Raw genomic sequence first — 16410 nt, 5'->3', positions numbered from 1 at the left:
TCTCTTTGTGTAATATGTGTGTATCGTATTTTCTATTGCGTGTGTGATTTTGTGTGTATGCTATGTGTATCGTATATATGCGTACAAAATTGTGTAGAAGAAATGGAGATGGAGGAGAGTGTATTGTGAGGTGTATGTGCGTGTTCTTGTTAATTTATGAAAAAGATAAAGGTTTGTGTGTAGTGTGTGTGATGTTCTCAAAGAGGAAAATGAATGGAAGTTTTTGTTCACTATAAGGCTCCCCCTTCCTCTATTTTCTCTATTTGTGTATATATATGTTGTTGATGGTGTGTTTTTTTAGGTCTATTCTAGTGGGGTAGGGTGGTTATGGGGTAAGGGGTGTGAGGTGGTTAGGATAAGTTGTTATATTTCATTAGGAGTTTGTTATCTAGATTATTGTAGGGGGAATATTAGAAGCGTGAGGTACGTGATATGGTGAGGTAACAAAGAATGAATAAAATTGAATTTTGGAAGGGAAAAAGTGCATGTCTACATCATGCCCCTTCTTTGAATATAAACACAAAGTGTTTTCATACAGAAAAGTAGACAACGAGACAGAATTTTGACCCAATCATTATTCAAGGAAAGAAATAGAAGGAAGAAGGGAAACCAGGTCTTGACTTAGGATATTCTACCTACCCTAGTTATGAGGGAATCAAGTCATAGGTGGCTCAAAGGGTTGGAAGGAGAGGGACTATACCGAGTTGGAGAGTCGAGTGAGGCACTGTTGAAGTTTTGGTCTGCGACTCTGTTATTACATCAAAAATTAAAATTACAAGTTAAAAAGATAACTAAAATTACAAAATCCTATCTATGTATCTTCTCTAGACTCTTGACTTGAGTTTCATCACCTTGTTCTCCAGGCGGGCTCCTGACTTACAATTTCATCACCCTGTTCTCTAGGTGGACTCTTGACTTGCAATTTCTTCAACTTGTTGCTTGTCTTTCAACTTCTTCACCTTGTTCTCCGGACGGGCTCCTAACTTGTTATTTTTTAATTTGTTGACTTTCAATTTCTTCACCTTGTTCTCTAGGCGGGCTCCTAACTTGCTATCTATCATTCTGTTGACTTTCAATTTCTTTACCCTGTTCTCCAGGCGGGCTCCTTACTTTCTATTTTTCAATCTGTTGATTTTCAATTTCTTCACGTTGTTTCTTGCCTATCAATTTCTTCACCTTGTTTCTTGTTTTTCAACTTTTTCACCTTATTGTTTGACTTTCAACTTCTTCAATTTGTTGCTTGACTTTCAACTTGTTCCCCTTGTTGCTTGGTTTTCCATTTATTCGCACCGTTCTTCAAGGGGGCTTCTGAAATTACATCAAAACTAGAAAGATAATTATTCCAAACAAAGATTATTATAAAGAGAGATTCCATTTTCCAAAAAAGTAAAGTTTCAAACAACAAGAATTAGATTTGTTGCCCGAGTTTATCATCAGATGACTTTTGTGAATGTTAAATCCAATCATAATTACTTGTATGTTGCAATGATGAATCAAGTCTCTAACCAAGAAATGCATCTCTTGAGAGTAAAATTAAATGACCAAGACTATAAAGTGCGTCTCCTAAGAATTAAAGTGAGGAATTCCGACTAGAAAGTGCTTCTTCTAGAGTTAAAGGTTCAAGTTAGCAAGTGTGCCACTGGAGAAATAAAAACTGACAAGGAAGTGAATCTCCTAAGGGTTAAATGCAATGACTAGACTAGAAAGTTCATTTTCTAGAAGTCAAAGGGAATGACTCGACTAGAAAGTACATTATCAAGGGGAATAACTTGACCTGGGAGTACATCTTCTAGGAATCAAGGGGGATGACTCCACCAGAAAGTACATCTTCTAGGAATCAAGGGGACTGACTCGACCAGAAAGTATATCTTTTCGGAATCAAGGGGACTGACTCGACTAGAAAGTACATCTTCTAGATATCAAGGATACTGACTCAAATAGGAAGTACAACTTCTAGGAATCAAAGGGACTGACTCAACCACGATGTAAATCTTCTAGAAATCAAGACTTAAGTTAGGAAGTGCATTACCTAACAAGTAAAATTTGAATTAACCAATCAAGGAAGTGTGTCTCCTTACTAATGTTGCTTGAATTACCAAAACAAGAAAGTGCGTTTCCTTACCAATGCCGATTGAATTACCCAAATAAGGAGGTGCATCTCCTTTCAAATATCGCTTGAATTACCTGAACAAAGAGGTGTGTCTCCTTACAAATGCTGCTTGAATTACCCGAACAATGAAGTGCGTCTCCTTACAAATATCGCTTGAATTACCCAAACAAGAAAGCGTGTCTCCTTATAAATATCGCTTGAATTACCAAACAAAGAAGTATGTCTCCTTACTAATGTCACTTGAATTACCCAAATAAGAAAGTGTATCTCCTTACAAATACCGCTTGAATTACCCAAACAAGGAGGTACATTTCCTTACAAATGCTGTTTAAATTACCCAAACAAGGAAGTGCATCTCCTTATAAATGTCACTTGAATTACCCAGACAAGAAAATGCGTCTACTCACAAATGCCGCTTAAGTTATCCAGACAAGGAAATGATCCTCCTTACAAATTCCGTTTGAATTACCAAATAAGGAAGTGAATCTTTTTACAAATACCGCTTGAATGACCCAAACAAGGAAGTTCATCTCCTTACAAATGCCTCTTGAATTAACCAAACAAGGAAGTGTGTCTCCATGAAATATTGAATTATAAGTTTTTCCATGGTTTTAATTTCCAAACCTGTGCAACAATATTGCTCTTGCATTTGCAAAAACGAGGAATCACATCTCTGGATATTTGAGCTTTGAAGCATTTGATTTGAAGGTAGCAATTTTTCCTGTTTCAGACAAAGAAAACTTGTGAGTTTAAAACAGGGTGGTTGTCGTACGACTTTGGCTTTTGAGGTGATTTCTCTTGCACTTGTCCTATTAATTTTGATTTCACCTAATGGCATATCACTGTCTTACTGCACCATTGGCCCAAACTTAGATCATTAAAAGTGATGCTAAAATAAAACATAGTATCTCCGCTTTGCCATACTCCTCAGATAAACCCTTTGAACCTTGGTATTTCCAAGAGTTCTGAGACTTTTTCGTTGAAAAAACTTTTTGCGTGCCTTAATTCGACTCACAATCAAGTCTCTTTTATGTGTTGTCTTTTTATCTTGTTTTATCCAATTGAAGAAGGTCGTAGCCAGCTTTGAAATCTTTTCTCACTTGTTTTGACATGGACTTGACTCAAAGACAAGAGAAAAATGACAATGGTTTTTTATTTGGATAACTGACTCAAGAAAATAAATTAAAATAAAGAGAAGAGAGAAAAGACAATGAATGTCCCCATTTGTATCAAGATGGTATTAGCATGTTGTGGTTTATTTTATGTTAATCATCCTGTTTAGTTCAGTTGGAGGTCAGTTAGTGGTTGAAGTTAAGTTTTGACTATTTGGAAGTGAAGTGTAAGTTCTAGTTAAAAGGGGGATACCTTTGGCAAAATTCCTTAGAAGTATCTTCTCTTTATTGAGGTTATATAGACAGTCCTCCTTGGTGTATGCAGGCCCAGTACCTCATATTTTTAGGCTTTTGAGATTCTTTTTATCCATTAACTTTCGGAGATGAAAATTCTTTTAGTAGTGGATATTGAAATAACTCTTTCGGTCATTTTTTATATTTTCGCTTATCTTTATTGTTAGGGATTCTCCATAGCTACCAAAAGTCATTTATGACTTGGTGGGATCGGAGGTTTGATTATCGGGCAGTTCATTTGGTTTTTAGAACCAGTTTCTTATTTCGAAGTCTTTGTTGGTTTCAAATGACCACCGGGAAAAAACTTCAGTGAAATAATCTTGAATACAAATTTTGACTGTGCCAGCAAATTCAAAATATTGATTTTAGGCTAGATATACCTTTGGTTCGGGTCTCAAAGCACCCGAGCTCATTTCGACCTATTGATCGAAAGTGAAAAAATGGGAATAAGGGTGTGGGGCCCATAATTGGTGAAAACAACCTCAGATGGAAAATTCAACTTCTCTATCATATCCAAAATGTTGATTATAGTCTAGGGGGCCTTTGGTTCAGGTACCAAGGCTCCCAAACTTATTTTGGATTATTGTGCGGATTTTATGAAAAAAAACTATAGGTATGGGCCCCACTTTTTGCCAAGACGATCTTGGATTAAAGTTTTGATGATTCCAACGAATTTAAAATATGGTTTACACTCAAATTTCACTATTGGATCATGTTATTTGGGTTCTGAATGAGTTTCAAGGGTCAAACATAAGTTTTTTATTATCAGGGGACATACCACATCTCTTCGACGGGGAGGGGGGGTTCTATTAATAGACCCCAAGGTCTCAAATTTTGAACTTTCCAGTCATCTTTGAGAGTCTAAAACCCTAAATAGGTAGCATTAGTAAGTTGAGTTCTAAAGATGTATACTGAATTTGATCCCTATGAGGCTACCTGCAATTCATAGGTATAACCCACTACTCGTGGGTTACAGACATGAATTGAGATTTTGAAAGGTTGAAATAGGCTCTAATTTCCATGACTTGAAGGAACAATTCATGGGCTGTACCTACTACTTAAACCCATGAATTATGAGTTGATGTCTACCCAAATTTGCTACACAATTTAGGATATGTGTTATTTGGTATCTATATATACTTCTTGGATTTTTCATTATCAGTTTATGCATTCTATATACTTTTTACGTTATTTTGAGTTCTGATATACATAATTGATCTTAGAATTATTGTTCATAGTTTATAGGGTTTATAACTGAATTGAGATTTTAGGGTTTTCATCTTATTCTTTGTAAGTTCAATATTATGCTTTCATCTATGGAATCTACGTTTGATCTTTACCCATGAATTGTGAGTTGATGCCAACCCAAATTTGCTACAATATTTAGGATAGGTTTTATTTGGCATCTATAAATACTTCTTTGATTTTTTTTATCAGTTTATGCATTCTATATACTTTTTACATTATTTTGAGTTCTGAGATACATTATTGATATATAAATACAACCCTAGCTATGGGTTTTAGGCGCTCATGATTGTGAAGAAATCAATAACATTCATAATAGAAAGCATAGATGAAATCACAATTATAAGAAGAATAAAACCCCACAACTGTAACTGAATAATGAATCAAAGTCAATACAAGAGAATCCCAAAACAAAAGATGGATCTTGAAATCAAAATATGTTTCTGAGTGTCAAAAGTGCATAATTCCTACCAAAAAGTACATAAGGGGTATTTAAAGTACATGAGAAAACCTAAAAACAAAACCTAAATGAACTAGGAGAAAATCGAGTCGGTGGCTACCTACTCTCTGTACCTTCGGAGCTTGATTATTATCTATTATCCTGATTATCATCCAAATTAAGATAAGATTTCATCACTTTATTGATGAATTTCTTAGTTTTTGACCCAATAACTCAAATTCACTTAGGAATTGATTTTATCCCAAAATTAGATTTGTTTACACTCATTTCTTGAGGTTTATGATTCCTCTATGATGTGTGAGTGTTGGGTTGGCCTAAGAAATGCATTTTTTGTAAGTGGGATCCACTTGGGATTTTTGGTGTCATTTTTGGACCTGAAGCACAATAGTGCAATATAGGTATCGTTAGACTCGTATTAATGAGTGGATTATGTTTTTGATAGCATGATGGTGTTTTGGGGACTGTGAAGTGAAGACGATCATGTGGTAAATGATTTAAGGTTTTACAATTCGGATTTAAGGTATGTTTATACCTACTTTTCTTCGAAGATAATGTGTGTTATGTATGGCATGTGAATATGAATGTTAGGCTTGATTATGAATAAAATAATTTAGTATTTAATATCAATGTTTGGAGAATTAGATTATGGTTTTAGACCCATAAGGTGGAATGTTTATGACCCTTTTAGAACCCTATTATCTTTTTTTAAGGTTAAGCTAGTTTGTAGCATGGATATTATAGTATTCTAGGTTTGGGATGTGATTTATGTGTTGGAATCATGGTTAGTATGTTTAATCGTAGTTGGGCTATTTTAGTGATCTTGAAACCATAATTTGGGTAGTGTTTGCTTAAAAACCTATGTTCTAGGCGAAGTTTAGGATTACTTGACATCTAGAGGTTGAACTAGATATCTTAGCCTAGTTTGGGGCATAGTTTGTCTAGTTATGAAAATTGAGGATTAGAAGTGGGATCTTCACCCACCTTACGCTTGGATTTATGTAGTTCCATCGAAGACCTTAGACATTTTTAAACACTTAGAGAATAGTCTTCAGAGCATATTCGCTAACTGTGGTAAATGAGTTATGGTGATAGTATTTGAGATGACGCATATTGTTGTTGACTACATTATCGTTAATTTTATGTGTAGCTATGGATTATGTTATTAATTGAATCCATGACTATGTTATCATTTAAATTGAGTAGACTACTATTTCGATCTTTGAACTATGATATTATTATTATTATATTTTTCCTAGTAACCAAATTGGTGGTTAGTCTAGAAAGTCCTCTTGTTGCTAATATTGTGAGTCATGATACTAAGGGCTCTAGAAGGCATATTTATTGACTACATGAGAAGCTATGCAACTAAGCATGTTGAATCCGATAATGCATTTTAATATTTATGTTATATTCATTCATATATTTATAGATAAATTGTCCTTGACGACGACTAATGGGTTATGAAGGTATGCTGGCCCTCGTGGAGCTCACACTTTACTTTAGCCCTTGTGGTGCTTGTCTTTTATTATTGGGCCTAAAGCTATGAGTATAATGTTGTGATTATTCCAAACACATCATTGGATCAAGGGTCGTGTTATGATATTGGTTGAATATCCGAGAAGTATTTATCCTTGTAAAGGATACGGTTGTAGAATATGGATACATATATGTTTGTGTTGCTTATGATTTCATTTACTGAATATTAGTGATGGCATACACAGATTCGTTACATTCATGATTATTATATTGATATTGATGTGATCTTAGCTAAAATGCGACCTTAACACTGTTGTTCCTAAATAAGGGTTAAAATCCACTTTTCACCGTAACAATGGATTTCTTTACTATAATAATTGCCTACCAAATGAAATATTTATAAGTATAAAAAAAGGTTAAAATATTGTTTAAAGATTTAATCGAGATAGATTTCGATTCATGACTTGACACTATTATTTGCTCCGATCGTGAGATATCCGACCCTTTGTATATTTTTACAATGATTTAGTTTCGAAGATCATTTCGAGCAACAGACTTATAAATTTATACTCTTTTAGACATGGCTTGAGTTTGTGCACCTATTATATATAACTATATGTATGTATTGATGATTATGATGATATTGATACCCGGCAAGGCCGGAGGATGTTGTTACGATGATATTGATAGCCAGCAAGGCCGGATGATACTATTATGATGATATTGATACTCAACAAGGACGAAGGATACTGAGATGATGATATTGATGTTCGACAAGACCGTAGGATGTTGTGATGATATATATATATATATATATATGAAGTTCGAGTTCAAAGGATGATTATGATATTGATTGTGTACCTTGCTTTCATTTTTGCATGTGCATCGCCTATTACTAGTATATGTTTATGTCTATCAGCTGGTATAGGACGGTTGCATAGTTGTGGATGATGACTATGCCTTGTGGTGTTGTATACTGATTGAGCCTTCTGAGCCTGGGGCGATGGGGGAAACACATAGGCTCGATTAGGTATTTGATTTTTCAAAATAGCTGGTTACTCATGTTGTTATTGATTTCATTATTATCATTGTTATGATCATTATTATGGCTAGTTTATGACAGATTGGTAATTGATTCGGTATCTAGATTTGAGGTCTATTTTCGGCCTCTTCTATCTTACGATTTCATTATTATTCATGATGACATATGTGGATTAGAAACCCTGAGTATGATAGTATTAAATACTGATCGGATTTTAATGAGGCCTTAAAATGAAGATATGATGATCTAGGCTATACTTTGAGATGACTTTATATATATATGTGTGTGCGTATGTGTGTCTGTGCCGGGGGGTGTATGTGTGGGTGTGTGGGTGTTATTGTGGTATTACCGTATATCCTTTATTTGTTCTAATTGTATATTCATTCTTGAATCTCTTTGTCAAAATTGAAATGGATATTAATCATTACGGATAAAACGGATAAAACATTCATCTGATTCTTTCGACTTCGGGTTAACTTAATTGATCTTGTTTTAAGGCAAGTTAAGATATTCTTAGACTCTTCTTAAGCGTTGGATAAGTTTTTATTTTGGAGTGTAATTATAATTTATTTTCACCCAAAAACCTCGTCGGACCTACAGATTGCAACGCTGACGACAGCAACAGGTAAGGTGAACCTCTCCCACGAGTTTCTTCCCCCCCTCAGCCCTCTCAATCGTTTGCCTTTCCCCCCTTCTTTTGAGTAATCTATTCATGGGTTGTCCGTCAAACTGGTCGAACGACGCCAGCAGGCACCCAGATCCTAGCGAAGCGTCGACGATACTTCGGTGAAGCACCAGCAAATATTTTTTTGGTGACTTTTGTTCCGGCAATCAATTTTCGACATCTAAATAACCGGTGACTTCTATAATTTATTATTTAGGCACTCCTATAGTTTGGTGTCTTTGATCTACTGGGTTTTGTTTACTTCTTGTTTGTTTTGTTTCTTGATTCTTGTCTTCCCCTTATTTATTTACTGTTTCCTGTCCTTGTTTATTTCCGTTCTTATTTCCTGTCTCTTGTGGGTATATCAGTGACTAGCTACTTTGCTAATTGGTGTATTTTGTTGTGTTGGTTCTAGCTTCTAGGTCGGTTAGTGTACTTTGGGCGTGTCTTCCTTACTATTTTTGTTAAGTTGATTTGTCTATTGGGTTGTCGAATTGGGGCTTTATTTTGGTGTTTGAGTAATGGCTGGAGGGGTCGATGGTGTAATAGGGTCATGTCTGAGAGGGGTGGGAGTACAGGCTTTTTTGGGTAAGGGTAAGGAGGGGAGGGCGGGGTAGGTAGGGGGTATAACTTGGGGGCTAGGGTTGGGTTGGGGAAGAGGGTTAGAGGGAGACGAGAGATGAGAGAGTATAGGTTGAGGGTAGGGTCTTGGAACATTTGGACCCTTCAGGGTAAGTACGTGAAGTTGGTGAAGATTCTTAAATAGAGGAGGATTAATATTACGTGTGTTCAAGAAACTAGGTGGATAGGATCTAAGGCTAGGGATGTTGATGGGAACAAGCTTTGGTACTCAGAGAGTGAGAGGAGTCGGAATGGAGTTGGCATCTTAGTGAACGAGGAGCTTAGGGGACAGGTGGTTGAGGTTAAGAGGGTCAATGATAGGCTGATGAAGATCAAGTTGGTCATTGGGCGTTTTGCGTTGCATGTGCGTAGTGTTTATACGCAGCAGGTGGGCTTGGAAGAGTAGGTGAAGGCGATATTTTGGGAGGTTTCAGATAAGATGGTGAGAAGCGTGCCTAGCTCAGAGAAGATCGTTATCATAGGGGACTTTAATGGGCACATTGGGGTCTTACCGGGAGGCTATGACGACGTACATGGTGGTTTTGGATTTGGTGTTAGAAATAATAAGGGACTGCCGTGTTGGACTTTGCGAGGACCTTTGGACTGGTGCTAGTGAATTCAAGCTTGCCGAAGAAGAAAGATCACCTAATTACCTTTCAAAGCACGATAGCTAAGACTCAAATTGACTTTTTGCTACTTAGAAAAGGGGATAGGGTGTTAGAGGAGAAAGGAGAAGAAAATAGGTTGTATAGGCTTGCAAAGGCTAGGAAGCGGATGGGTCTTAACCTTGATCAAGTGAAGTGTATTAAAGGGGAGGATGGTAGTGTTCTGGTGGAGGATGTTCACATTAAGAAGAAATGACAGGAGTACTTTCATAGACTTTTGAACGAGGAGGGGGGCAGAGGTATTGAGTTAGGGGAGCTGGAGCACTTGGGGGAGAGTCGTGATTTCAGCTATTGTAGGTGTTTTAAGGTTGAGGAGGTCAAAGAGGCTATTCATAGGATGCGTAGGGGTAGGGCGATGGGGCCGGAGGAGATTCCGATGGATTTTTGGAAGTTTACTGGTGGGGCAGGTCTAAGGTGGTTGACGGATTTGTTTAACTGTATTTTCAAGACAACGAGAATTCCTGAGAGTTAGATATGGAGTATGATGATTCGCTATATAAAAAAAAGGGTGACATTCTGAGTTGCAATAACTATAGAATTATTAAGCTATTGAGTTACACTATGAAGATTTGGGAGAGAGTAGTTGAATTGAGATTGAGGAGGGTCATTTTCATTTTGGAGAATTAGTTTTGATTTATGCCTAGTCGCTCGATGACAGAAGCAATCCACTTGGTGAAGAGATTGGTGAAGCAGTATAGCGAAAGAAAGAGGGACTTACACTTGGTGTTCATCGACCTGGAAAAAATGTATAATAAAGTACCAAGAAAGGTTCTTTGGAGGTGCTTGGAGGTGAGAGGTGTCCCGATGGCGTACATCAGAGTTATTAAGGACATATACGATGGAGAGAAGACTAGGGTGAGAACGAAGGAAGGAGACTCAGAGAATTTTTCGGTCGAGACAGGGTTGCATCAGGGATCGACTCTTAGTTTGTTCCTTTTTGCGTTGGTGATGGATGTGTTGATACAGAGTATTCAAGGCGAGGTGCCTTGGTGTATGTTATTTGCGGATGATGTAGTGCTGATTGATGAGATGCGAAGGAGCATCAATGACAGATTGGAGGATTGGAGGCAAACCCTAGAGTCTAAGGGGTTCAGGTTGAGTAGGTCAAAAAGGAGTATTTGGAAAGCAAGTTCAGTGACTTGAGGAAGGAGGATGATGTGGTAGTGAGGTAGGACTCCCAGGATGTCTGTAAGAGGGATAGTTTTAAGTATCTTAGATCTATGATCCAGGGGAATGGTGAAATTGATGAAGATGTCACTAAATGTATTAGAGCAGGTTGGATGGAGTGGAGGCTCGCCTCGGGAGTGTTGTGTGATAGGAAGGTGCCTCTTAAGCTTAAAGGTAAATTCTATAGAGTGGCAGTTCGTCTGGCCATGTTGTATGGAACAGAATGTTGGCCAGTCAAACACTCCCACATTAAAAAATTGAGGGTGGCAGAAATGAGGATGTTGCATCTGATGTGTGCGCTTACTAGAAGGGACGGGGTTAGGAATGAGACTATCCGGGAAAAGATGGGAGTGGCTTGGTTGAGGACAAGATACGGGAAGAAAGGCTGAGATGGTTTGGGCATGTTTTGAGGAGGAACGTGGATGCCCCAGTTCGCAGGTGTGAGAGGCTAACACTGGCTGGCTTCAAGAGGAGTAGAGGTAGGCAGAAGAAATACTAGAGGGAGGTGATCAGACAGGACATAGAACAATTGCAGCTTACAGAGGACATAACCCTAGATAGAAAGGTGTGGAGGTCGTGGATTAGGGTAGAAGCCTAGCAAAAGGGTGCGGGTTGTAGCAAGACATCAGGAAGGACCTTGTGTAGCTGGGTTAGTAGTATTGGGACTGTGTACATAGGTTTCTATGATGTGTAAGTATTTTTTTTCTACGTGGGCACCCCACTCAAATTTTCTCAATTCCTATTTTTTCTTTTGTGTTGCCTTATCTCCGTATTTCGTATTTCCCTAATGTATATGTTATTATTCCTTACGCTGGATTTTTGTTATGTTATCTATTCCCCCTCCCCCCAAATCCCCTTGTCTACTATTCTGTATTTTGAGCCGGGATTCTATCAGAAACAACCTCTCTACTTTTTCATAGGTAGCGGTATGGACCGCGTACATTTTACCCTTCCCAAACCTCACTTTGTGGGAATACACTGGGTTTGTTTGTTGTTGTTCTTCTTCTTCTTTTTCAAAGTGCTTATGTATTAGTTATGTGTAATGGGAGTAATGAAGAATGAGGATATCGTATAGGTGAAGTGACAAGCATCTATGCAGGTATCAGTGTTATTTGAGGGGTTAAAATAAGTCAATTGTATATTTTGAACTGTTTTTCCTACTTGCTAGTACGATGAGCTGATTTGCTGTAGTAAATGAATTGTTGAAAATTCTAGCTAATGAGCATACTCCCACTTGATAAGTTGAGTTGATTTTGAAACTGATGTTCATTTTGTATAAGACATGAAATATTTTGCTTAATTGTATTGTTTGGCATCAGAGTTACATCTGCACGTTATGCATTGCATTTCATATGGGGTCGAAGTACACGTTTGGACATTATTATCTATTATTGGGATTGAAATGCATGCCTGCACAATGTATTTATTGGGATCGAAGTGAACGCCTGCACAATACATGGACCTTGTGAGTCCACCATGGGTCTTGAACTTGAAGTCATTGCTCGGTATGTGTGTACACACACATGCATTGCATTGCATTCATTCCTAGTTCATATTAAGTAAGGCGTAATTGTTGACTTTTTATTATTCATTAAGTACTTGACCATTGTTACTTGATTTCATGGTATTGAGGATTTCTTGGACTGTGTTATGATATCTTTATGACTACCAGAATTGATTATTTAGTTAGAACAGGGTTGCTTACATGAGTGCAGGTTGTATTATTATTTTAGATGGTTGCGCAGTGTTACTCATCATTGCATCGAATTAAGATCGATCAACGATGCTTGCTGAGTACATATGGCTCCATACTCAGCCTTGTTTTTTCTGTACCTTTACATGCAGATATCGATTAGACAATCTCTGGACATTGATTCCTGTGGTTCCTTCTTTGTTAGTACTTTAGAGATTCGAGGTAGCTGTTATTGATTTTAGAGACTACTGAAATTTTCTCTAACCTTATCTTTATGCATTTTTCTCATGTTGAGATACACAATTTTTTTCTTTGATTTCTGTATTTAGTGGCTTATATTAGTAACTACCTGTCCTGAGATTATCTATGTTTTGACTATACTGGTCTATTAATCTACTTCTGTTTTTATACATTTGGTATGTTGTATTTGACATTTAGTTCTTGACTTATCTATCATGGAAGGTTGTATGGGTGCCATTACGGTCTCGAATTCAGGTCGTGACATATTATCAAATGAAAAAATATTTGATATATTTCAGTGGGCACTCACAACAAGTAAAAAGGAAATATATTTTAATATATCAGTATCAAACAAGAGACAAAAAATTAATATACTCGCCCATATGTTTTGGTCATTTGTACGTCCTGGAATCTTAATTATTGACTCTTGTTAGATATTAACACGTGTTGATGAGTGGACTCTTTTCCTTAGTCCTCCTCCATCACAAAAAAAAAAACACACAAAAATTAGCTAGATATAAAATTAAAAAATATCACTTTTATATATCACTACTTAAAAATGGGTAAAAAGTTGATTGTCGAATATCACCCAACGTTATCAATTTTTTTCTATATTTTAAAATGTTTTTTAATAATATAAATCAAGAATGATCCTTTTTTTTTAACGTCAAAATTGAAAAAGTGTAAACTTGATCAAGCTCAGCGTTAAAACGATGTCGCAAATTTTTTTTATAAGTTAATTGATTTTATTTATGGTGAATATCTCAAATATTTCATTTAACTATCATAATTAAGTAAGTGAGCTTATTAATGCCCCGTTAGAAAAAATATGAATATTTATGCTACTTCTCGCTAATAGTTAAATTGGTTGATTTTAATAATCAAAAATAGACATGCCTTCATTATCTTAATCAATTTAAATTATGATCCCAAGAAAACTAATTCCCAATTTTAATTTTATTCAGCTTTCTTGTTGAACACTAAGAAGAAAGCGTAACATGAATATGGAAAGCTCTCAATGGGGTAAAGTTGTTAATGTGAGAAGTTAGACAATTAAACTAGATTATATAATCTTTTCCTATATATATATATATATATATATTTTAAATTATTTTTGAAAATATTTTGTCAATATCTTTTATTGGTCAATTTGTGTTGCATATCAACTCAATTTTTAATGAGCAAAAATGGCTCAGCTTAGGCTGAAGTAAATTGAGTTAATATATCAACGAGTCAATAATCAACCCAAATTTGAGTAGGTTTAGTGAACCATATATTTTTTAAAAATTGACATGAATTGTCCCTTAAATTAGTTGGTCTCAAAATTTTGCCACTAAAATAATTGATCTTCAATTTTGCCGTTTAGCAACTGAAGTTTTGCAAAGTAAAACCTTGATTGGAAACCTCAAAAAAAAAATTAAAAATAATTTTTTAAACAAAAAGTAAAACAAATTTGAAATTTTATTGTTCACATGAACTCCTATTTACTACTATTGAGAGTGAACCAATAATACACCGTACATTTTTGTTTTCTTCGTATGTATTGTTCCTTTCTTAGAATAATGTGTTTTGTTCTTCTTAGTGATGAAACAACTTACTTGAAAAATTCAATAACCATGCATGATCAAAATGTTATGATAATAGTATGTTGTTGGATTTGAAAAAAATTATTGGCAAAATTAAAACAAAATGAGTTATCAAATAAAGTGATAGAGTTTGAATTTTACTTAGAAGATTTAATTATATATTTTTAAGATATATAATACGTGAAGAAACTATGAGAATTCAATATATAATATAATAGACATATACATAAAAAAAAAAAAAGATAGTTTACCTGTATAATCTGTCTATATCTAATAACAGAGGCAAAAACTATTACATGTAATTACAGTAAATTCTTATTTAAAATTTAAAAATAAATTGTAATTCACTAACTACTACATTTTTATTTTGAGAAATTAACTACTAGACTTTTAAAACATGTTGATTCACAAAAAACTCCAAATTTTTTAAAACTACATAAAATAGACAACCACACAAAATAATTGCGAAATGTACTTTATTAAAATGTAAAAAAAATTTGATAGAATAAATAATCTCATAAATAAAACAAAAACATTCTTTAGAGAAAAAAAAGTATGGCTTGAAAAGTAGCTATAATTCGGTTCACTTTTATTTGTCACATTTTAACTCAAGTAAGTTCATTAAGAAAACAATAATGACTTATCTATTTTACAATACCATTTTCATTAATAGACATTTATTATTAGATTTTAACAATAATTAATGATAAACAAAAAGTATGAAGAAAAAAGTTATATTTTCTGGATATATTAAAAGGGACAAGTAAAAGAAAAAATTAGCAGTACAATATGAAAGACAAGTTGTGGATAGAATATTAGCATGTGCTCAAAGCATTTCAACAATGTGTGGGGAATCTAAAATACACCTACTATCTAGAGGCCCAGGTGTAAAGGACGGAAATGAAAGGACTAAGATATTATCATGATTGTCGAGGATAATTTCACAGTAACAATCTTCCTTGTGATTTTTGATCTACTTTAACCATTTTATTTTCTTTCGGTAGTTGTATTATGATAACTATAATTTACGAAAGTGGGTGATATTATTCTCAAGGTGGTTGGTTGCGTATTATGTGAAGTCTTCATTTTGAAATACTAGAAAGTTGATAGATTTTATTTGGTCAAATCCATCGATAGCCCCTCAAACTTATCTCTAAAATTCACTTAGATTCCTAAACTAAGGTCTGTACCTATTAACCCGTAACCCCCCCACCCCACCCCCACCCCAATTTGGTTCCAATTGGACACTTTTTGCCCAATCAGCTAAAAGCTCAAAGTGTGTGTTGTACATACGCGCTGATGTGGCAAAAAGGGCTAATTGAAAGCTACCACGTGGCATTATGGGTTCGATAATTATTAAAAATTAATTATATAATTATTTAAAAAATAAAAAATTGATTATTAAAAATAAATTATAAAATAAAAAAAACAAATTATTAAAAATAATTATAAAAAAATTTAAAAATATAAAAATGAAAAAACTGATTATTAAAAAAATTATAAAATTTTTAAAAAATTTCATTGAAGATCCAAATTACTAATAAATAATTATAAAATTATTTTAAAAATACTAAAAAATTATTATTAAAAAAATTATAGATTTTTTAAAAAATAGCATTGAGGATCCAAATTATTAAAAATAATTATAAAATTATTTAAAAAATAAATAAATAAAAAAATTACATTGAGGATTTCAATTATTAAAAAATAATTATAAAATTATTTTAAAAATAAAAATAACAAACTGATTAATAAAAAGAAAAAACTGAATATTTAAAAGAAATCATAATTTTAAAAAAATAAAAATAAAAAATTGTATTGAGGATTCCAACTATTAAAAATTAATTATAAAATTATTTAAAAATAAAAATAAAAAATTGATTATTAAAAATAGCTTATAAAATTATTTAAAAAATAAAAACAAAAAAACTTATTATTAATAATATATTATAATTTTTTTTAAAATAAAAATAAAAAATCACATTGAGGATCAAAATTATTAAAAAATAATTATAAAATTATTTATAAAATAAAA

The sequence above is a fragment of the Capsicum annuum genome, chromosome 10 (assembly GCF_002878395.1).
Source record: "Capsicum annuum cultivar UCD-10X-F1 chromosome 10, UCD10Xv1.1, whole genome shotgun sequence".
Taxonomy (NCBI): Eukaryota; Viridiplantae; Streptophyta; class Magnoliopsida; order Solanales; family Solanaceae; genus Capsicum; species Capsicum annuum.
The sequence above is the reverse complement of the archived record's forward strand: the minus strand, read 5'-3'. Positions refer to the sequence as shown.